This window comes from Medicago sativa, chromosome 8 (genome assembly GCF_051527215.1).
Source record: "Medicago sativa cultivar Bolivia chromosome 8, Bolivia_mono, whole genome shotgun sequence".
NCBI classification, from domain to species: Eukaryota; Viridiplantae; Streptophyta; class Magnoliopsida; order Fabales; family Fabaceae; genus Medicago; species Medicago sativa.
The window spans coordinates 35,887,524-35,911,213 of NC_140756.1; the positions used below are offsets into that span (position 1 = coordinate 35,887,524).

Sequence of the window (23,690 nt, forward strand, 5' to 3'; positions counted from 1 at the left end):
GGACAAGGCGCGTGTGGCGGATCCAGGACCCTGGATCAGGGGGTGCAAATTTTTATACCGTAATTAATAATTATTATAATATATTAAATTATATATATATATATATATATATATATATATATATATTAATGTAGTATTTTTTCTCCTTATTTTACCATTTACTTAAACTACTAAATTAATAAGTTGTCATTACCCTATGAAATAACTACATTTTTAAAAAAAGATCATTTTTTTTATATCTTCAATTATTATTATGACATTATAAATTTTAAAATTTGGCACTTCAAATTTAGAATAATCAGTAAAATCCAGTTAATGATTATAACCATAGTCTCTTTTTTTTTTTTTTTTTGTTTTTACAAAATGGCCATAGTCTCTTGAGATAGAAGATTAAAAACGATTTTGTGAACTTAACTTAGTTGGTAAAAATATTGCATATTAAATATTGGCGTCAAAGTTCAAACTCCGAACACTTCAGTTCTACACATTTAAAATGTGTGAACCCTAGCCACTAGAATATTGATAAAAAAAAAAGATTAAAAATGAGAAGAACAAATAAATGATTAGTAGTGTTGATTTTAATACTAAATAAAAAATAAAATGTTGTATTGATATAAAAAAAAGTCAAATAATTTAAGACAAAGAAAAATAAAGGACACCTATTATAATACGAAAGTACTGCAACCCATTTACATAATTATGAGTATGCTTCTCCATTTTTATTTTACAATATGTGAAAATAAAAGGTTAAGAATAAAATATAGAAAAAGAAATAAATCAAGGGTCACTTCATTAGCAGCAACTTAGTCTCTGGCATAACAAAGCATAGCCACATCAGTAGCAACGAGACGAGACTTTGGGTCAGAACTTGGTGCAACATCAAAATATCAGGGTGTGCAAATAGAATAAAATACAGATTATTGGTGCTAATTTCAAGAAGTCAGGGTGTGCTGGTGCTCACCCTCACATGCACCTGGCTCCGCCCATGGCGTCTGGACTTGTATCCTTTCCTTGTTTTGTTAGGTACCAAAGTTTTTTGTTAACATTTTTACCTAGCAGGAAATAAATAAAAATATCTAAGTTCTTTCTTGTAAGTAGTAACTTTTGATTCAAAATTTTCATTTTTCTTGTATTGTTTTTGCTTTTGAATGGATCAAGATTTGTTAATGAATTAAATAACATGATGGTTACCTTCTTTTTTATTGTTCTCTCTAATATTCAATGGATGGAAAATTATTAATTAATTAGACATCATGTATATTAAGTAATACTTGTATCCTTTCCTTCCTAGTGAGATATGAGTATAGTAAACATTCTTCATATTTCATCAATGAATGGATTTATCATTCATCTTATTGTTATCCATATTATTAAAGACTAGGTTGCATCAATGTGCAAAGAGAATATGCTAATTTTTATTCATTTTAATGTGTTTAAAAAAATGCAGGTTGGTGATGTTGGAGGGAGGATATGGGCTGGAAAGAGAGATGAGATTGAATTGGCAAAGAAGGAGTTCATTGAAGGCTTAAAGGAATTAGAGAATGTGCTTGGAGGCCAACCTTATTTTGGTGGTGACACATTTGGGTTTGTTGACATACTTATGAGAAATTATGCAACTTCAAAGTTGAGGAAGAGTGTGATAAGTTGATTGCTTGGGCAAAGAGATGCAAACATATTGCTGATGAGAAAGAAGTGTATGAGTTTGTTGTTAACTATAGGAAGAGGTTAGAGTTGGACTGAGAAGACACTTTAAACTCTGAGAAATTGAACTTGTTGGTCTTGTTTTCTTGAAAATGTAAACTAAACAATTTGGTGTTTCCTATTAGTGCTTTGGTCAAATATAGTTATGCAAATTTTGCAGGTTTTCAAATAATGTGCAAAATTTACGCTTGAAAAATTAGGATTTCCTTCCTTTTCCAATCACCTCCAATCTGCACTCAAATCCTACATAAACGCTGTGTACAATCAAAACATAAAACATGGTACCTGATTTAACTATGAGGAGGAGTCATATATGTTATATTTATGTATGTAGGAAAGCTATTACAAAAATAATGAAAACTACTGACACTATTTCTTACATGAATGTACATGTCTTGCTAATGTTGAGCCACTTATTAGTGCAATCCTTGTGAAATACTTGAGAGCAAGATTGAGAGACATCCCAATTGTTGAACCATTAGACAACTCTCCAAGACAATAAGACGAACACAGTCATTGTTGTTTCATCAATTGTGACATGTTGAGTAGAATTTTGATGCATTCCAATAACAGTTGGTGGATGATGATAAGACGACGTCGCCTCCCTTCTATTTGAAAAAGAAACAAGGGTGACTATCACTCCCTTCTATTTTTGCTGATACATCAACATAGGCTGCCTCTTTTAGTCTGACTTGGGCATCTAACATAATACCATTGCGGGAGTATTCATTCAATTCCACACAATTTTTGAAGGAAATGAATACCTTGTGCTCTTGTAGTAGTTCATCAATAGCAGGACAGGTGAAGACGGTCTCCAAGGACGTGCAGTTGGTGACAACAGTTGTCGAGACAAAGGTATCCTAAAGAACGCAGGCCCTCAAATAGAAGATGCAGATTCGATGTGTCAAGTAGCGTGCAATCAGAAAGTACCAGACGGCCAAGAGATTTCAGGCATGAGAACTCATTTGGAAGATTTCTAAGGCGCACACAGCTACTCAGCTCCAAGTTCATAAGACTACCTAGGTACTTAACTGATGGAGGCAATTCATTGATATCAGTACATCTTAAATTCCTTGAGACTTGAGCAGCCGTAGAGCTCGAGAATTCTCAGAGAATTTAAAGGGGTATTGCTTAGAAGACTCTTAAGCTTTTTACACCAAACCAGGTTTAAATTGACAAGTTTTTGGAGAGATAAAATAGATGCGTGAACATGACGCAGCCTTACACATCTAGAGAGGTTAACGGTTTGGAGATTCGATGCCATGGAAAAATCTGGAAGCTCTATCAAGTTCTCACAACAGCTGAGGTCCATTTTCTTTAAATTAGTAAGATCCTGTAACAAATCAAAGAAACATCAATCACATATTATACAATGTTTGAATTAAAATTCATATATTTCAAGCTACACACCTGCACTCCTTAACTTATTAGAAAGGGAGACACTACATCTCTCACCCGACTGAGAGTAGAATTTGAGAAATCTTAGATTGATCATCTTCACCAAGTGTTACCCAGGGTTGGTAAAAATTCCCAAACTGCAAAAGGCTGTTGTTTTTTTCTCGGCGTGTGTGTAAAAACAGTGCTTTACCCATCAATAAAAGATGGTTAGAGTAATAATGTTTTTCACATTTTCTATAAAACACTTGTACTTAAAAAAAAAACAGAGAGAGATTTCCTACATTTGTTGCTCTATTGTTCCAATCAGCCTCAAACTCAGTATTATATGATATAAAGTTAAAACCTCTGAAGTCTTTTATCTTGACAAAATAACGTAGATATATGCTCACATCATGTCTATAACCCAGAGAGTCATTGATACCGGGCATGAAAACTATATGAATGAACAATTTTTTTCATGCTATTCAATTAAATAGTTACTATATGAGAAGTTATAAGCATGCAAGTTGCAACTTTCAGGTTTGGTACATATCTTTTGTTATCACTATACAATTAAAAAAAAAAAAGGGAACTATGTTATCAAATGTGAAGAAATAAAGGCACTGGTGCATTTTATATCTACAATTGGAGTTCTATTTACATTTTCGTTCGCATACACGATTTGATATCCTAAATTTTTCGGTCAGCGATGCTTGCTCCGCTTAAATATGGTTTGTGTATTGTATGGTAATCAACATAGGCCTACTCAAAATAACCACCAGTTTACTGTCTACAGAACCTTGTGTTCCTCCATTGACACATTCACATGTTTCTGCTATATTTTAGCAATGTAACCAAATATATGAACATAAGAATCAAAATCTCCTCATTCTCATATGTCACAAATTTCCACCCCTAACATGGCACTAAAACCTTTATATTACAGAAAGATATTTTCTTTTGAAAATGCACTCCTTACACCAAGTTGCTTCCATTTGTGCTTCATGCTCCTTAACCCATGCTTTAAGCATGCACATCTTGGATTCTCAAACATAATCCAGTACTTCTAAATCCACTTGAAATTTTCTCTGTATCAAAGTTAGAGCAAGCTTTTCATCCAAATCATCTACATTCCAAAGGTACCTCTTGGTATAATGTACACAACATCATTTCAGCATCGGCACAACACAAAGAGATAGCCAACCAGCCATAGCAGCCAAAGGACGATAACATCAACACTAACACCATTTCAATACATAAATATCCCCCGCAACAAAGACAATAGCACCAACATAACATTGACCATGAAATCAGCAGGGATCAAGTAAAAATAGTGACACCGGTAGCAGAAAACCAACAAACATTATGATCAGAGTCCCTTTGTACTTCAGCACCTCAACATCTGAAAAAGAAGCAAGCAGCAACAAACCATATAAAAAAATAGCTACAGCATCAAAATAAACCATCAATAGCAACATCAATCTTTTCCATATTCACTCCATCACCTAAAACTTTTCCAGAACGTCAAATATCTAGACAGTAAATTTCTTAACAACATAGAAGTAAACGATCAGCAATTTACCATTGTAAAGACACTAACATAACATGAATGTTGGTACTCTCAAAAATACTTTGAAGAAAATAACATTAAAAGAGTTATTTTACTTTCAGTCTTTGATGTTCACAACAACATACATTGATATAAAGATCAATATTGAAAAGACTACTGAAAACTATCCATGAAAATGTGGATTAAATTCTATAATAGAAGTTTGATAAAGGTCAATTTCTTAGTAGGGTTTTGTAGTCAGTGTGAAAAGTGAAAAAAGAGGCATTCATTCATTCCAATAATTGAAATCGTACACATTGGTCATCAAATTAATACTAAGCAATAACAAATAAACTGATTACTACATTAATATTAAGAATTAATATTGTAACTAAACATTGTTCCTGCATAAAGGACATGTTCTTTTGACGATCATCCACTTTTGGATGCAATCTCTGTGAAACACGTGAGAACAGCAATGTCGTGGCATCCGAACTGCTGCCGAAGCATCAGACAACTCACAAAGACATATACAACATGTGGATTCTACACTGTCGGGTTTCGAAGCATCGGACGGTGTTGTTGGTGGTTCACGTTGTTGAGAAGAGTTCCGATGATCATCAGCATGATTCAATCCGAAGTTTGTATGCACCCCAAGAACTGAAGCATTCAAAACACCACGAACGTTTGGTGGATTGATCCTTGTTCTTCTTGGTACCAGACGGACATTTGAATTCATTGTTGTTGTAGGTATTACAGAAGAAAGGATGTTGTAGGGTTGAACCACAAAAGAATCAAACACAACAACGTTGTCTACAATCGAACATGGTACCAAACGACGAACTCTGTTCATTTTGTTTTGTTTTTTGTGACCGTTGCTGCAAACTTGGAATCGAGAGAGCGATGATATTGAAACAAAAGAGAGAGTGTTGTGTTACACTTGGAATTGACAGTGTTGATGTCATTATGTTGAGGGTATAAGTGAGTGTGTGTCCGTTTATATAGATAAAACTAGGGTTTTTTTTATTATTATATGACCGTTACTAACTCAATGGGAATAAATTCTTCGCACTTGCTTGGAATCTTCTTGATTTTTTTAATTTCTTTTGGGTTAATTAGCTAGTAAATCTTTTTTTTGTTTTTTTTTAAAGGAAGTAATTATATTTTTGTTAAACTGTTCTATCTCTCTGTGTGGGAGGGATCTATTAATCTGGAATTTGACCGTGAATGAGTACACTTTCACCAATAATTGATTCATCATAATAGTTATGATTCAAGTCTAAACCGTGTTGAGCGGCTAAATTGTTTACCTTAAAACAAGTAAAAGACTCGTGTGTTCGCACGAGTCGCATAAAACAAAAACATTAATGTTTTTATTAAATATTTTTTTATATGTAAAAATCAGTAATATATTTGCACAACGCCAGTTGCGGATTAAATTTGTTTATATATGTAGAAGCAAATTTTTATGTATAGATATGAAAAAGTCGATATGATAAAGTTTTGAAAAATATCAACAATAATATAGTGTTTATGTTAAAAAAAAATAGTCTATATGCAAAACATCGTTGGATATTTGTGTCGCACGTGTTGTAGATTTTGTGTCGTCCGTGTTGCGGATTATATGTGCTTATAAAATACAAAAAAAAATAAAAAATAGATCCACATATTTATTATTGGTCAAGCAATAGATCCTTTTTTTTTTTTTTTACAGAAATAGATCCAGATATTAAATATGAGTAAAAATATCGACACATTTATAAATTACAAAAAAATAAACCCCCCGTAATATATGAGTAAATATATGCGTACATGTATAATTAAAAAAGTAGGTCCCTATATAAATAAATAAATATATATATATATATATATATATATATATATATATATATATATGAATAAAATATAGACACGGATATAAACCTTAAAAAAATAAGTCTTTGTATTAATGAGTTAAAATATAGGCATGTTTATAAATTATAAAACAAAATATGTCAATGTATTAATATATGAGTAGAAATATAAGCATTCGTATAAATTACAAAAAAAATAAACAAGTCCCCATATTAATATAAGATTAAAAATATATGAACAGGTATAATTATAAAATAGGTCTCCATATCGATATATAGGCACGAGTATCAATTATAAAAATATAGATATATGAGTAAAAATATAGACATATGTGTAAATTATAAAAAAAATAAAAAATAACTTTTCGTATTAGTATGAGTAAAAATATAGACACGCGTATAAATTACAAAGAAATATAATTCTACATATTAATATATGAGTAAAAATATAAGCACGAGTATCAATTATAAAAACATATTTTCTCATCTAAAGTATTTGTGAAAATATGGACACGTGAATAAATTACAAAAAAATGGTCCTCGTAAGTATCAATTATAAAAACATATTTTCTCATCTAAAGTATTTGTGAAAATATGGACACGTGAATAAATTACAAAAAAATGGTCCTCGTAAAAATATAGACACGTTGATAAACTAAAAAAAAAAAAAGGTCCCTTAAAAATATAGGCACAAGCGTAAATTAAAAAAAAAAGGTCTCCGTACTAAATATGAATAAAAATATATACACAAGTATATAATATATAAATATATATTATAAAAATATGTCTATATCAAAAAAATATAGGTCTCTGTATTAAATTTGAGTAAAAAATATAGGCACATATATACATTAGAAGAAAACTAGTCATGGCATTAAAGACATCAGAAAAATACTAGCCCATGTATAAATTAAAAAAAATAAAATAGGGCCTCTTATTAATATATGAATAAAAATATAGACATGTGTATAAATTAAAAAAAATCCCTGAATTAGTATATAAGTATAAATATAGGTCCTTTAAAAAAAAGTATACATATAGGTGCGCGAAATAAACATTAATGTAGTGTTTCTATTAAAATATTTTTTATTTTATATGTAAATTAGTGAGATTAAGACATTAGTCCAAGACATATTAGAAAAAAGTGGTGAGATTAAGTGAGGAGCATAATTGATTTCCTAAATCTGTGACATAAGAGAGGGCAATAAACTACTTTTTATATATTTGTGTTATAATACATTGCTTTTTTTCAAATTAGTGAAATGAAAAGTCTAACCGAATCCATTTTTAGGCAAAATGGTGAACTTTTGTTTTATTATAGTAGTAGATCATAGAGAAAAAAAAATATTGAAAGAAACCTAAGGATAGAAAAAATAACATTAACTAACTATTTTTAAGTTCTTCAAATCATTCTTTGTTGAAACAGAATGTGCTTAACAAATACCACTTTGAGTTTTGATGATAACAAGGTATTAAAAGTGTCAATTGGATATGCAAATATTTGTTCAAGTGTGTAGGACCATAGACAAAAATTTAAATGACCTTAAATCAAGCATAGGTTTTGGAAGAACAAATGAGAGCAATGATTTTACGAGAAGGAAGCTTGTATTGCAAGAGAGCGTCTGAAGAAGAGAATGTCTGAAGAAAAGAGCGTCTGAAGAAGAGAGCTTTTGAAGATCATTAGAAACTGCCTACCAGAAGCTGACGTCATCAGAGTCTGAAGATCATCAGAAGCTGAAGCTGAAGACTGAAAGTTGAATTCAGTTAAATGTTGTTATTCTAATGCATATGATTGCAGAAGGAATGGAAGTCTGGAGCAACGGCTATTTCAGAGGAATTAGAAAGTGTTAGATGCTTATCTACTGAAGAGCGCAGGAAAAGAACAATAGTACAATTGTACAACCACTACCTCCACTACTCCACTCCTCATGTCTGCAGTGGTACAAGACAACAGCTGTGAATACGCTGGTGACTCTCTATTCAAGAAATAGATTTGAAATTGTTCCTTCTCAGAACAACAACCATGTCAGGCAACAAATCATTGGTGATTATCAAGCTTCAAGAATGAGTTGTTGTTGATAGAAAGAAACATACTTCTGCTCAGAAGAAACTTTACAAGAAACATCACAAGATCAGAAGAATTCTTGTTGCTTCCTTGCCTAGAACAGAGTATCTGAAGATGAGTGAAAAATTTACTGCAAAGGCAATGTTTGCTTCACTTTGTGCAAACTATGAAGGTAGTAAGAAGGTTAGAAATGCAAAGGCTACTATACTTGTTCATCAGTATGAGTTGTTCAAGATGAAAGATGATGAAAATATTTAGGCTATGTACTCAAGATTTCAAACTCTGGACTTGAAATACTGAAGAAAAGTTATGTGGCTTCTGATCATGTGAGTAAGTTTCTGAGAAGCTTACCTGCTAGATGGAGACCTAAAGTTACTGCTATTTAGGAAGCTAAAGATTTAAGCACTCTAAGTGTTGAAGATCTTATAAGCTCTCTCAAGGTTCATGAGATTAGTCTTAATGAAGATGATGCTGTCAAGAAGCCAAAGTCTGTTGCTTTAAAATCTGGTGTAGTAATCTGGTGTAGTATCTGATGATCATTTGGGAACCATGGTTGGCAAGTTTATCAATGGAAAGACTATGAGAAACATGGGAATTGTCAAGCAGTTTCAGAAGCTCGGCACTAACTTGAAAGAATCCATGATTTTGTCTGACATGATGGTTGATTTCCCTCCAATCTCCAAACAAGACAATCTAAAGGTTCTGGTACAGTATGTGACTATGCACTACAATAAAACTGGAGAGATTATCAACTGCAGCTCAATACCTGACACTCAAGTTGGTGTCCTTCAGAGAATTGCTACCAAGAAGAGGAAATCTAAGAAGAAGGCCACTTCAGAGGCTGATGATATTGAACCAAAACCTATGAAGCAGAAGAAGGCCAAGGTAGCTCCTCAACTCAACATTGTCGAACCTGCTCTTCCAACAATTCAAGAAGAGGTTGCTGACCTGGAACGTGTCAAGGTGATGGAGAAGAGAACAAGAGAAGGATCTTCTAATGCTACTACTTTTCAACCTAAGCCTAAGGTTCAAAAGTCAAGGAAAAGATCTGTTCGAAAGTTGAAGGAGTCAACTTACACAACTGAAGAAGATGTTAAAGTAGAGGAGTCTACTACTCTTGTTACTAGAATGGAAAAGGAAAAGAAGAATGTTGCTGAACAAGAAGCTTTCCTTGTAGAGCAAGCATTAGCTGTTGCAAGTCAATTGGAAATACCTACTGCAACATTGGTAAAGGAGAGATGCTAAGAAGGTGGTAGAGTTTGCAGAAGCTGTTCAAAGTTAAGCTTCTAAAGAGACTGGTGATATGCTAAAGGCCACAATGAAGATCAAGAAGGAAGATACTGGTATTTCAGAAGCTGCTGAAACAAGAGGTAACAATCCTTCTCACACTTTCTCTGAAAATGTAATCGATTTAGACTCACTCTCAACCTCACCCTCTTGTGACAATATAGATGATATTCCTTTGAATAAAGTCTATAAAGCCCTAAATAAGACCTTTACCCCATCACCATCCACCAAAACAACTAAAAAGCCTGATGACGTTGATGCATCAAAACCAAAATCCATTGATGAAAGGATTGATTATATGGTGCAATAGAGACTTGAGTTATGTAAGAACCTGCCTGCTGATCATTGGTTCCAACCTAGCTTTGCTAAACCACTACAAACTGTAGTTCCTGGTGAACCAGATCAGGTAGCTTTTGACAATCATACATCATCTCAACCTCAACAATCAAACATAGAAAAAGCCTCTGAGACAGAACCTAATTTTGTTGTCTCAGAAAGCCCACAACAACATCAACTTAACTAGAAAAATGTTGTATGCACATTGTGTTTGGCTGAAAAATCATGTAAAAGACGAAAAGCCCAGACGGCAGTTAACTGCCGATGCAAGAAAGAACCGACTGCAGTTAATTGCCGAGGAATCCATCGGTAGTTGACTGTCGATACGATCCTGATACAAATCTAACAGAAGCTCTCTCATCCATTATTACTCAAAATTAATGCAATAGGATTCAAAACACTTACTTGATTTTGTGATTGAAATTGGCTTGGAATGACTTATGCTAGCTGAAAATCGCACCTAAGAAATCCAAAAACGCAACAATGGAGTTTTGGAAACTCCTATGGCTGTTCTGTTCTTATAGCATCATATCGGTAGTTAACTGTCGATGGATTCCTCAGCAGTTAATTGCCGCCAAGTGTGTCAACGGTAATTTTCACCTAACTCAAAAATGGCCGCAAACATCTTCGCTGACTTGATTATCCATATCCTGATTTCAAGCCGGACTCTCCTCTAGAAACATTTCTTGAGTCATCTGCTGATCTATCTGATCAAGCTCAAGAAATTGTACCTATTAATGCAGCTCATCTCAAAACTTCTTTTGCTACTGCATTAAACAATTTAGCCAACAAACAAACTTTCATTCTTGAACCCACTCAACCTGAGATTCAACCTACATATGCTTCAGCCTCTGTCATTCATACATGTGTTGAATCAGGAACATCTCGTCGGCCAGATTGGATCGTTTGCAGTTCAATGGACTCTGATGATGAAATGCCTGATGTATATACTGACAGTAACCCAAACATTTCATCTCATCAAACAATTGACATACCATCCTCATCATCTAGTCAGCCTATTCAAGAACAAGCTTTTTCACATGCACCTCAAACCACAAATGTCTCACCCCCACCTACCCTTTTACTAGATTCTATTATATTGATAAGGTGTTTCAGAATATATTTGAGGATCTGCAAAAGCTGGTGAAAGCTAGAAATGATGTTAGTCACACAGAGAGCTATGAAGATAAGTGGACTGCTCTTAAAGAAAGAGTAGACATTGTTATGTGTGAACTACAGAAGTTATCTCTGGAAGCTCAGAATCAGTCTCTCAACAACTGGTTCAAAGTTGTTGTCAAATGCATTAAAAAAGTGGAAGTTTACAGAAATCAAGCTAAGAGAAGATTATACATCTCATATACTCCTTTCTTTCTGGATGCTTCATCTATTATCACTTCTAGTGTTCAAAAGAATCTTGACTTGTCTTGGTTAACAAAATTGAAGATTCAAGCTGATATTCCAATTCTTAAGAAGCTTAAACATGATTCTGAACAAGAGAAGAGAATCAAGAAGCTGGAAAGAGAACTCTTTGAGCAGAAGATGATGTATGAGAATCTGAAGGGGAATATGACTGAATAGAAGAAAGAATTCAGAGCAAGAGAAGAAGCTCAAACCATAGGTTATGACGAGTTAAAGGAAGCTATGAAGAAGCAATAAGATAATATGACTACAATGATGCAAGAAATGATAGAGATGATGAAGAAACAAGCCAAACCATAGAATGCTCACACTGTATCTTGTTTTCCAAATCATTCCTTATGTTTCTTATGTTTAACTTCTGATATTTGCTTCTCTATATTATTGTTCTGATACATTAATTTTTTTCTGACAATTTATGTTTGGTTATTATGTACTGTTTTTAACCTCATGTTATTAGAATTATCTCATGTTTTTCTCACTTCTCATTTTGGTCTTTATTTTACTTTTTGTTAATGACAAAAGGGGGAATAGATGTATTATTTATTTAGGCTCTGAGCCCCACTAATTTAAAGTTAAAATTAAATTAAGAGAATCTTCTTCTGAACTCTTAGTCTTTAATTTCATGTGAGAATATTCTGAGTGTTATTAAGTTTAAAATGAATTTAATTAACTTGAATAGAACTCAGGGGGAGCTTACAAACCTCACCTTAGAGCTATTAGACTTAGGAGAAGCATACAAACCTCAGACCCTAAAAGTCAACTTGTTAATTATATTAACAGTAATTGAACATCTTAATACTAGTGTGTGTCATCATCAAAAAGGGGGAGATTGTTGGAACAAAATGTGTTTAACAAATACCACTTTGAGTTTTGATGATAACAAGGTATTAAAAGTGTCAATTGGATATGCTAATATTTGTTCAAGTATGCAGGACCATAAACAAAAATTTAAATGACTTTAAATCAAGCATAGGTTCTGGAAGAACAAATGAGAGCAATGGATTTTACAAGAAGAAAGCATGTGTTGCAAGAGAGCGTCTGAAGAAGAAAGCGTCTGAAGAAAAGAGCATATAAAGAAGAGAGCTTCTGAAGATCATCAGAAGCTGCCTACCAGAAGTTGACATCATCAGAAGTTGACATCATCAAAAGCTGCCTATCAGAAGCTGAAGCTGAAGATTGAAAGCTGAATTTAGTTAAATGTTGTTATTCTAATGCATATGATTGTAGAAGGAATAGAAGCCTGGAGCAACGGCTATTTCAGAGGAATTAGAAAGCATTGGATGCTTATATACTGAAGAGCACAGGAAAAGGACAATAGTGCAATTGTACAACCACTACCTCCACTACTCCACTCCTCATGTCTGCAGTGGTACAAGACAACAGTGTGAATACACTGGTGACTCTCTATTCAAGGAATGGATTTGAAATTGTTCCTTCTTAGGACAACAACCAAATCAGGCAATAAATCATTGGTGATTATCAAGCTTCAACAACGACTCTTTTGATGTGCTGGCAATCTACAACGTCTCTTTCACACCGCTATATAAAGGAGTGAAGACTTGAAGATTTCTAAGACTCTAACGACAATTTTACTAGTGCTGGAACTCTGCTGAAATTGTTACACATCAAAATTCACTTAGAATTTCTTAACAACTTTCATATCTTAGATATTCTAGAGTCTTAAGAGTCGTATCTGATTTATATTTGTGAACACTGTAACACCCCGTTCTCCCAACAACGTAATATTAATTATTATAATCAGAGTAATCACACAACGGAGTGTCACACTACTTTTCAAAAATTCATAAATAGAAAATATCTATTTATTTAAGACCAACATAAAGAATCTTAATAAACCGCAGCGAAATAATTCTTTAAAAATATAATTTCAACCAAAATTCAACATCAATGAAAATCTTGGCACATAGGCCCCAACATAAATCAACTTTATTTTCAACAACGATAAACTCTAATAGCAAGTCTTTTCCAAAATATGTGATACATAAAAGAAATGAGAAGACATTCGCAACGATTTCCCCATCCTAGTATGTATCAGAGCCCTAGACACTTGAGCCGACCAAACCTACAAGTCATCAGTACCTGCACATTACCCACGGTCGAGGCAACATATACGCAGAAGGGGTGAGAAACTTATCCAATAATAATAATATATAATTCATCAAATTAATGAAAACAACAAAGCATATCACAACAGGCATCATTAATAATGTATTTAAATAAACACATAAGTAACGACATAATTATTTTCAGCAACAAGGTACATCAACAACAACAACAACAACGTTATCCACAACGACACCGACAACTCGACAATGCGACGACGACAACAACTCGACAATGCTACAACGACAACTACAACCCAACAATGCTACGACAACAACAACTAATGCATCATGCAGGTGGTACCAATCTACGCGCGTTGAATGCTAAACATTCCAGGGCATAAGCCCCCAACAATTTGGATGGTTAAAGCATCCCAGGGCATAAGCCCCCAACAGGTGAATGATAAACATTCCAGGGCATAAGCCCCCAACGGGTTGAATGATGAACATTCCAGGGCATAAGCCCCCAACAGATGTGAGTATGCAAATGGACTCAACTTGTGTATATCAACATACAACTTCAACAACGACTACAACAACAACATATGTGCCTAAAACAATTATGACACACTCCCCAACTTTGACATCAGATGATACAACGACATCAACAACGGAAATCAACAACATGGCATATATATATATATAAATCAATTACATTCATCTCAGAATCTAAAACATCCCCCAAAAGCAATTAAGTTTTGATCAATAGAACATAATTCAAATATCCATAAAACACCTCAACTAAATACCTAACACTTAAGTTTGAAGTTGGGAAACCAACCATAAGTTTTTGGACTAACTTGGGATTAGTTATGCTAAGTTTTCTTAAATTTTGCTAAAGACCCACTTGGACTATTTTTATCATAACTCAAAATCTACAAATCTTTTCCACTCCAAACCAAGGCCATTTTAAAGCTAACTTAATTATCTACAACTTTCATGTTTACACCGAAAGCTAATTCAAAACAGAAACGGGTGAAAAAGACGCAAGAACACGAAACAGGGGAATGCTGTCACTGTTACATCGTACTACGATGGAATGCATCGTACTACGATGGGATACACTGAAAAATTCTTGTTTGCTGCTGGAAAAATCGTAGTACGATTTCCCAGCATCGTACTACGATGGGACATGAACAGATTTACGAGAACAGACCAGTTTTCACTCCAAAACCCAATTTTCGATCCCCTAATCACCCAAAATGAATTAGAACAATGTTTATAGGTTCCATATACAACCTAGCAACCAAAACAACATAGAAACATGCAATTCAACAACAAGTTTCATCATAATTCAACATCTAACATAACTTCTCAAACCCTAAAAACCAAGAACAACAAATTCATCAATTTTCAAATTATATACCATGATTATTGAAAGGAATCCCACCCTTACCTTATCTCAGCAAATTCTACAGCAAAAACGATTGGATTCTCTCTTCCTAGCTCTTCTCCTAGCTTTCTCTTGGTTCTTCTCCTTTTTCTCTCCAAAAACCAGTTTTTCTATTGTTTGTACGTGAAACTGTTTATCTCTGCTTCTCTTTCTTTTTCTCCCAAAAATATAACTTCTTTCTTTTCATTTAACTCCCACTAAACTCTCATAATTATTTACTTAATTCCCATTAACCAAAATAAATAATAATTCTACCTATTTCTATTTCTCCTATTATTTCCACAAATAATAAAGCCATATTCATTTAAATAAAATACAACACATCAAATACCAAATAAATCATATAAAATTACATAAAACACTCAAACATCCACTAAAAATAATAGAATAAAAATGGGGCGTTACAACTCTCCCCAACTTATAGAATTTCGTCCTCGAAATATTACCTCAAGCAAACAACTCAGGATATGAATCCTGCATCTTACTTTCCAACTCCCAAGTAAGATTTTCACCAGTTGCTCCTCCCCAAACAACCCTCACTAGAGGTATCTCCTTGCCTCTCAACGTCTTCACCTTGCGATCATCAATCCTCAAAGGTAAAGTCTCCACCGTAAGGTTGTCTCTAACTTGCACATCATCTCTAGGAATAACATGTGAAGGATCCGCTACATACTTCCGAAGTTGCGACACATGAAACACATCATGCAAGTTCGAAAGATGTGGTGGCAAACCAACTCTATAAGCCGTCGTGCCAATTCTCTCAGATATCTGATAAGGACCAATAAACTTTGGAGTCAACTTCTTGGACTTCAATGCACGACCCACACCGGTCATAGGGGTGACTCTCAAGAACACATGGTCACCCTCTTGAAATTCAAGGTCCTTCCTACGCTTGTCATGATAACTCTTCTGTCGACTCTGCGATGCTTTCATATGCTCTCTTATCATCTTGACCTTCTCCGTAGTCTGCTGAACTATTTCAGGTCCCAACACAACACTTTCACCTGACTCAAACCAACATAAAGGAGTTCTACACCTTCGACCATATAAAGCTTCGAAAGGTGCCATACCAATACTCGAATGGTAACTATTGTTGTACGTGAACTCTATCAATGGTAGGTGACTGTCCCAAGCTCCACCTTGCTCAAGTACACACACCCTCAACAAATCTTCTAATGATTGAATCGTCCTTTCCGACTGACCATCTGTTTGCGGATGATAAGCTGAACTCAACTTCAGCTGAGAGCCCAAAGCTTCTTGCAAGCTCTTCCAAAATCTCGAAGCGAACCTCGGATCTCTATCCGACACAATACTCGACGGGACACCATGCAACTTCACAATATTATGAATATAGATCTCCGCCAACTGAGCTACCGAATAAGTGATATTAATTGGAATAAAGTGTGCCGACTTCGTCAATCTATCGACAACAACCCAAATGGCATCATGCCCTCTTTGAGTGTTTGGTAAACTCGTCACAAAGTCCATGGAGATGCTATCCCATTTCCATTCCGGCACATCTAAAGGTGTCAACAAACCAGCAGGCTTCTGATGTTCAACTTTCGATTTCTGACAAGTCAAACAAGCATATACAAATTGTGCGACATCTCGCTTCAACCCAGACCACCAAAACAGTTTCTTCAAGTCGTGGTACATCTTTGTAGCTCCCGGATGGATACTCAAGTTGCTTCTGTGACTTTCTTCTAAAATCAACTTTTTCAATTCATTATTATCAGGGATACAAATCCTGCCTCGGAATCTCAACACTCCTTGATCATCAACCTGAAAATCACCATCTGCAGTCTGATTACTGGCAACCATTAAGTCTACAAATTTCACATCAACCTCCTGGGCTTCTTTTATACTCTTCAAGAACTCATTATTAATTTTTAACATACCCAACTGCACACTCTGAGGTGCCAATTCACAAACAAGACTTAAGTCTCTAAACTGTTCCAGCAATTCAAATTCTTTCACCATCATAGCCGACATGTGCAACGTTTTCCTACTCAAGGCATCTGCAACCACATTAGCTTTACCCGGATGGTAATTCAAGCCAAAATCATAATCTTTCAACAACTCTAGCCACCTTCTCTGCCTCATATTTAACTCCTTTTGATCAAATAAATATTTCAGACTTTTATGATCACTAAACACTTCAAATCTGGAACCGTACAAATAGTGTCTCCAAATTTTCAACACAAAAACCACAGCAGCCAACTCTAAATCATGTGTAGGGTAGTTCTTCTCATGTATTCTCAATTGTCTCGAAGCATAAGCCACTACCTTGCCATCTTGCATAAGCACACCACCTAAGCCCAACTTGGACGCATCACAATATACAACAAAAGGTTTATCTGGCTCTGGCAAAATCAAAATTGGAGCCGTTGTCAATCTCCGCTTCAACTCATTGAAATTATTCTCACACTGAGCATCCCACACAAAAGCTTTACCTTTACAGGTCAACTGAGTCAATGGAAGTGCCAACTTCGAAAATCCTTCGATAAATCTTCTATAATAACCAGCCAAACCAAGAAAACTTCTAATCTCTGTAACTGACTTAGGAGCCTCCCACTGTGATACCGCTTCAACCTTCGATGGGTCCACTGCAATACCACTACCAGAAATAATATGGCCAAGGAAACTTACTTCCCTTAACCAGAACTCGCACTTTGACAACTTTGCATACAATTTCTTTTCTTTCAGCACCTGCAACACAATCTTCAAATGTTCTGCATGCTCTTCTTCAGTCTTAGAATAAATCAAGATATCATCAATAAATACAACAACAAACTTATCCAGAAAAGCATGAAAAATTCTGTTCATATACTCCATGAACACACCAGGCGCGTTAGTAACACCGAAAGGCATCACTTTATATTCATAGTGTCCATACCGTGTCCTAAAGGCCGTTTTCTGCATATCTTCATCCTTCACCTTAATCTGATGGTAACCTGACCTCAAATCAATTTTACTAAACACGCGAGCACCCACTAATTGATCCATCAAGTCGTCAATTCTCGGAAGTGGATACCTATTCTTTATCGTCACTTTATTCAGCTGACGGTAATCTATGCACAATCTCATGCTACCATCCTTCTTCTTAACTAGCAACACAGGTGCTCCCCAAGGTGACACACTTGGTCTTATAAACTTCTTATCAAGCAATTCTTCCAACTGCTTCTTCAATTCTGCCAACTCGGAGGCTGACATACGGTAAGGAGCCATCGACACAGGCTTCGTACCCGGCACAAGATCGATCGAAAATTCAACCTCCCTCTCTGGTGGTACATCTGGAATCTCATCAGGAAAAACTTCAGGAAATTCATTCACCACGGGCAATCTATCAATTATCGACTGACTCTCTACAGACAAATACGCCATCAAGGAAAACATTAAGTTTCCATCATGCTCTAACCGCTTCAGCTGCTTGGTAGATAAAAATTCTGCTCCACTCTCTTCTTCAGCAGAAGAAAAGTACACCGTCTTTCTAAAACAATTAATATGCACATGGTTGTATTCCAACCAGTTCATACCAAGGATCACATCCATACCCGTCAATGGCAAACATACAAGATCAACTTCAAAATCTCTACCATACATGGATATAGGGCAACTCTGACAAACAAACGATGTGGTTACTGAACCCTTAGCTGGAGTTTCAACAACCATTTCCACAGGCATACTTGACATAACTAAACCCAACTTATTTGCACAATCAACAGCAATGAAACAATGTGTAGCACCAGTATCAATAATAGCAATTAAAGGAGTACCATTAAAGAAACAAGTACCTCTGATAAGTCGATCTTCATTAGCCGTTTGTGTACCGGCCAATGCAAACACCTTCCCACTAGTCTGAGTCTTCTTAGGCTTCTTGCACTGAGAACTAAGATGACCCTCTTCATCACAATTGAAGCAAACCATGTCACCACGCTTGCACTCAGCCATGATATGCCCTTTCTTGCCACAACGATGACACTTCTTCTCATCCCGTTGAGTACATGCATTACTCTTGTGGCCTTTCTCACCACACTTGTAACAAACTATCTCAGCTTGAACATCTCTTCCCTTGGGTCTCCTTTCCTCAGGCATCCTCTGTTTGCCCTTGTCAGCTGGGGCACTGTAAGGCTTCGGACGACTCTGCTGGCCCTTACCCCTACGGTCACTCATCACCTTGTAGTGAGCTTTGGTATCATCTTCATAGATTCTGCATCTGCTCACCAAAGCAGAAAAGTCACGGATCTGCTGGTAACCAATGGCTTGCTTAATATCAGCACGCAAACCATTCTCAAACTTTATGCACTTAGAAAATTCAGCATTGTCTCCAGTATAGTGTGGATAGAACTGAGCCAACTCCACAAACTTGGCTGCATACTCTGTCACTGACATGTTTCCTTGCTTCAACTCAAGGAACTCAATCTCTTTCCTTCCGCGAACATCCTCAGGGAAATATCTGTTTAGGAACTCCCTCCTAAACACAGCCCAAGTCACAACTGCATCACCTTGCTCTAATTCAGGTAAGAGACTCACCCACCAATCATCAGCTTCCTCAGCTAGCATGTGCGTACCAAAACGCACCTTCTGGTCATCAGTACATTGCATAACCCTGAAAACTCTTTCAACTTCTTTGAGCCATGTCTGTGCTCCGTCAGGGTCGTACCTTCCTTTGAAAGTAGGAGGATGATTCCTCAGAAAGGCCTCCAACATTCTTACATCAGCATTAACACCAGCACCAACATTCTGTTGTTGTCCTATAGCTTGGGCCACAGCTTCCAATGCAGCAGCCACCGCAGCATCGTTTCTTCCAGCCATTCTATTTCTCTTGTAACAGATAATATTCACAGCCTCCAGGTCTCTACTCTACATAACAACAAAAATCAGCACAACTAAGACAATATAAATTGTCAAACAACTCTACATGGCTCGACACGACTCTACTAATTGGCCGGACGGACCGACCTGCTCTGATACCAATTGTAACACCCCGTTCTCCCAACAACGTAATATTAATTACTATAATCAGAGTAATCACACAACGGAGTGTCACACTACTTTTCAAAAATTCATAAATAGAAAATATCTATTTATTTAAGACCAACATAAAGAATCTTAATAAACCGCAGCGGAATAATTCTTTAAAAATATAATTTCAACCAAAATTCAACATCAATGAAAATCTTGGCACATAGGCCCCAACATAAATCAACTTTATTTTCAACAACGATAAACTCTAATAGCAAGTCTTTTCCAAAATATGTGATACATAAAAGAAATGAGAAGACATTCGCAACGATTTCCCCATCCTAGTATGTATCAGAGCCCTAGACACTTGAGCCGACCAAACCTACAAGTCATCAGTACCTGCACATTACCCACGGTCGAGGCAACATATACGCAGAAGGGGTGAGAAACTTATCCAATAATAATAATATATAATTCATCAAATTAATGAAAACAACAAAGCATATCACAACAGGCATCATTAATAATGTATTTAAATAAACACATAAGCAACGACATAATTATTTTCAGCAACAAGGTACATCAACAACAACAACAACAACGTTATCCACAACGACACCGACAACTCGACAATGCGACGACGACAACAACTCGACAATGCTACAACGACAACTACAACCCAACAATGCTACGACAACAACAACTAATGCATCATGCAGGTGGTACCAATCTACGCGCGTTGAATGCTAAACATTCCAGGGCATAAGCCCCCAACAATTTGGATGGTTAAAGCATCCCAGGGCATAAGCCCCCAACAGGTGAATGATAAACATTCCAGGGCATAAGCCCCCAACGGGTTGAATGATGAACATTCCAGGGCATAAGCCCCCAACAGATGTGAGTATGCAAATGGACTCAACTTGTGTATATCAACATACAACTTCAACAACGACTACAACAACAACATATGTGCCTAAAACAATTATGACACACTCCCCAACTTTGACATCAGATGATACAACGACATCAACAACGGAAATCAACAACATGGCATATATATATATATAAATCAATTACATTCATCTCAGAATCTAAAACATCCCCCAAAAGCAATTAAGTTTTGATCAATAGAACATAATTCAAATATCCATAAAACACCTCAACTAAATACCTAACACTTAAGTTTGAAGTTGGGAAACCAACCATAAGTTTTTGGACTAACTTGGGATTAGTTATGCTAAGTTTTCTTAAATTTTGCTAAAGACCCACTTGGACTATTTTTATCATAACTCAAAATCTACAAATCTTTTCCACTCCAAACCAAGGCCATTTTAAAGCTAACTTAATTATCTACAACTTTCATGTTTACACCGAAAGCTAATTCAAAACAGAAACGGGTGAAAAAGACGCAAGAACACGAAACAGGGGAATGCTGTCACTGTTACATCGTACTACGATGGAATGCATCGTACTACGATGGGATACACTGAAAAATTCTTGTTTGCTGCTGGAAAAATCGTAGTACGATTTCCCAGCATCGTACTACGATGGGACATGAACAGATTTACGAGAACAGACCAGTTTTCACTCCAAAACCCAATTTTCGATCCCCTAATCACCCAAAATGAATTAGAACAATGTTTATAGGTTCCATATACAACCTAGCAACCAAAACAACATAGAAACATGCAATTCAACAACAAGTTTCATCATAATTCAACATCTAACATAACTTCTCAAACCCTAAAAACCAAGAACAACAAATTCATCAATTTTCAAATTATATACCATGATTATTGAAAGGAATCCCACCCTTACCTTATCTCAGCAAATTCTACAGCAAAAACGATTGGATTCTCTCTTCCTAGCTCTTCTCCTAGCTTTCTCTTGGTTCTTCTCCTTTTTCTCTCCAAAAACCAGTTTTTCTATTGTTTGTACGTGAAACTGTTTATCTCTGCTTCTCTTTCTTTTTCTCCCAAAAATATAACTTCTTTCTTTTCATTTAACTCCCACTAAACTCTCATAATTATTTACTTAATTCCCATTAACCAAAATAAATAATAATTCTACCTATTTCTATTTCTCCTATTATTTCCACAAATAATAAAGCCATATTCATTTAAATAAAATACAACACATCAAATACCAAATAAATCATATAAAATTACATAAAACACTCAAACATCCACTAAAAATAATAGAATAAAAATGGGGCGTTACAAACACTACTTATTGTATATCAAGTGTTCAACCTCAAACATATTTCTTTGTAATTCTGTTTGAATTAGAAGTCTCTTGCAGTTGTGCTTGAGCATAGGAATTCTCTTGCGTTTGTGTTTGAGCATTGGAAACCTTTTGTTGTTGTGTTTGAGTAGTTTGAACTCTCTTGCTTTGGTGCTTGAGCAATTGTAATCAGATATTGTTTTTAGTGAACTCTCCTTGGAAGTGCAAGAGGAGTGGACTACTTCCGTTTTTGGAAGGAACCACTATAATTGCTTTGTGTCTTTCTCTTCTCTCTATCTCTTTACTTATTCCGCTTCATAAGACTTTGAACTTTGTTTAAGATTCTGAACTTTATCAAAAGGTGAACATTGGACATAGTTTTAAAAAGAAGAAAAAGCTAACACAATTCAACACCCCCTCCCCCTTCATTATGTTTTTCTCACCTTCATTCTTATGTAACTTTAGACTAAACTATCAAAATATTTTGTAGTCCTTGTGAGCTTAGTTCAGTTGGTAGGTACAATGCATAATATATGCAAGGTTTGGGGTTCAAATTCCGGCCACCACCAAATCAAAAAAGAGTAAACCCGTCTTTGACTCTATTAAAGTGTCAAGTTGTTCCCCAAATTTAATCATTTGTTATCAATTAGGTCACTATATTTAACAACTTACTAAACATTTGGTCCCTATCTTTAACCATTTACTATTAGTTTAGTTCTTACCATATTTTGAGAAGGACAAATATGTGTAAAAGTTGACAGAGTCAGAAATCGTTTTTGAAATCTTTATAATCCTCGGGACCTATTTGAGAGTGTTTTACAAAGTAATAGACTAATTTGGTGGTTAATCTATAACTTTGTTATTGGTATTGTTGAAATATGCTTTGAATTAGTGTAGGGAAAATGTCTCACATCGGATAATATGAAGAAATATGCAAAGACTTGGTGCAAGAAATACTAACACACAATTAGCTGATGTTACCTCTACTATTCAGTGTCTGCAATTATCGATTATAGTGGAATTCTTTTCAGTGGCTCTGCTCTATTCAACAGTTAATCATATAATAAAATAAATCTCCAAAACGTCATGTCATCATCAATACATAGTCTCAAATCTCAACAACAATCATAAAATAAAAACACCAACTCGGACCCCTAATCAGAGCCTAAATACTAAGATATCAAAAGCGATAGACGAGGTAGCATCTATGATATCCTCAAGAAACTCACCAAGCAAATCAAACTATTCCTGCACACCGTCTACTCATTCATAACAATACGGCAGACGGTCAACCAAACGACCACTAGGGGTTAGAATTTCAAAATTGTATAATCAAATGAAAGCATCAAAATAATTAAATTCACATGATTAATAACGTTCAATAGTAAAACATTCACAA

General features: G+C 35.3%; 2 long non-coding RNA genes across 2 annotated transcripts; both read right to left on the reverse strand.

The window, feature by feature from the left end:
- Positions 1-13,378: 13,378 nt before the first annotated feature.
- LOC146898817 (uncharacterized) lies at positions 13,379-15,244 on the reverse strand. The gene is made up of 2 exons (XR_015022724.1): positions 15,107-15,244; positions 13,379-13,687 (listed from the first exon to the last, which is right to left on the reverse strand). It is a non-coding gene; the product is annotated as an uncharacterized LOC146898817 (long non-coding RNA).
- A 4,971-nt stretch (positions 15,245-20,215) lies between these two features.
- LOC146898818 (uncharacterized) lies at positions 20,216-22,032 on the reverse strand. Its single transcript, XR_015022725.1, has 2 exons — positions 21,887-22,032; positions 20,216-20,467 (listed from the first exon to the last, which is right to left on the reverse strand). It is a non-coding gene; the product is annotated as an uncharacterized LOC146898818 (long non-coding RNA).
- Positions 22,033-23,690: the final 1,658 nt, after the last annotated feature.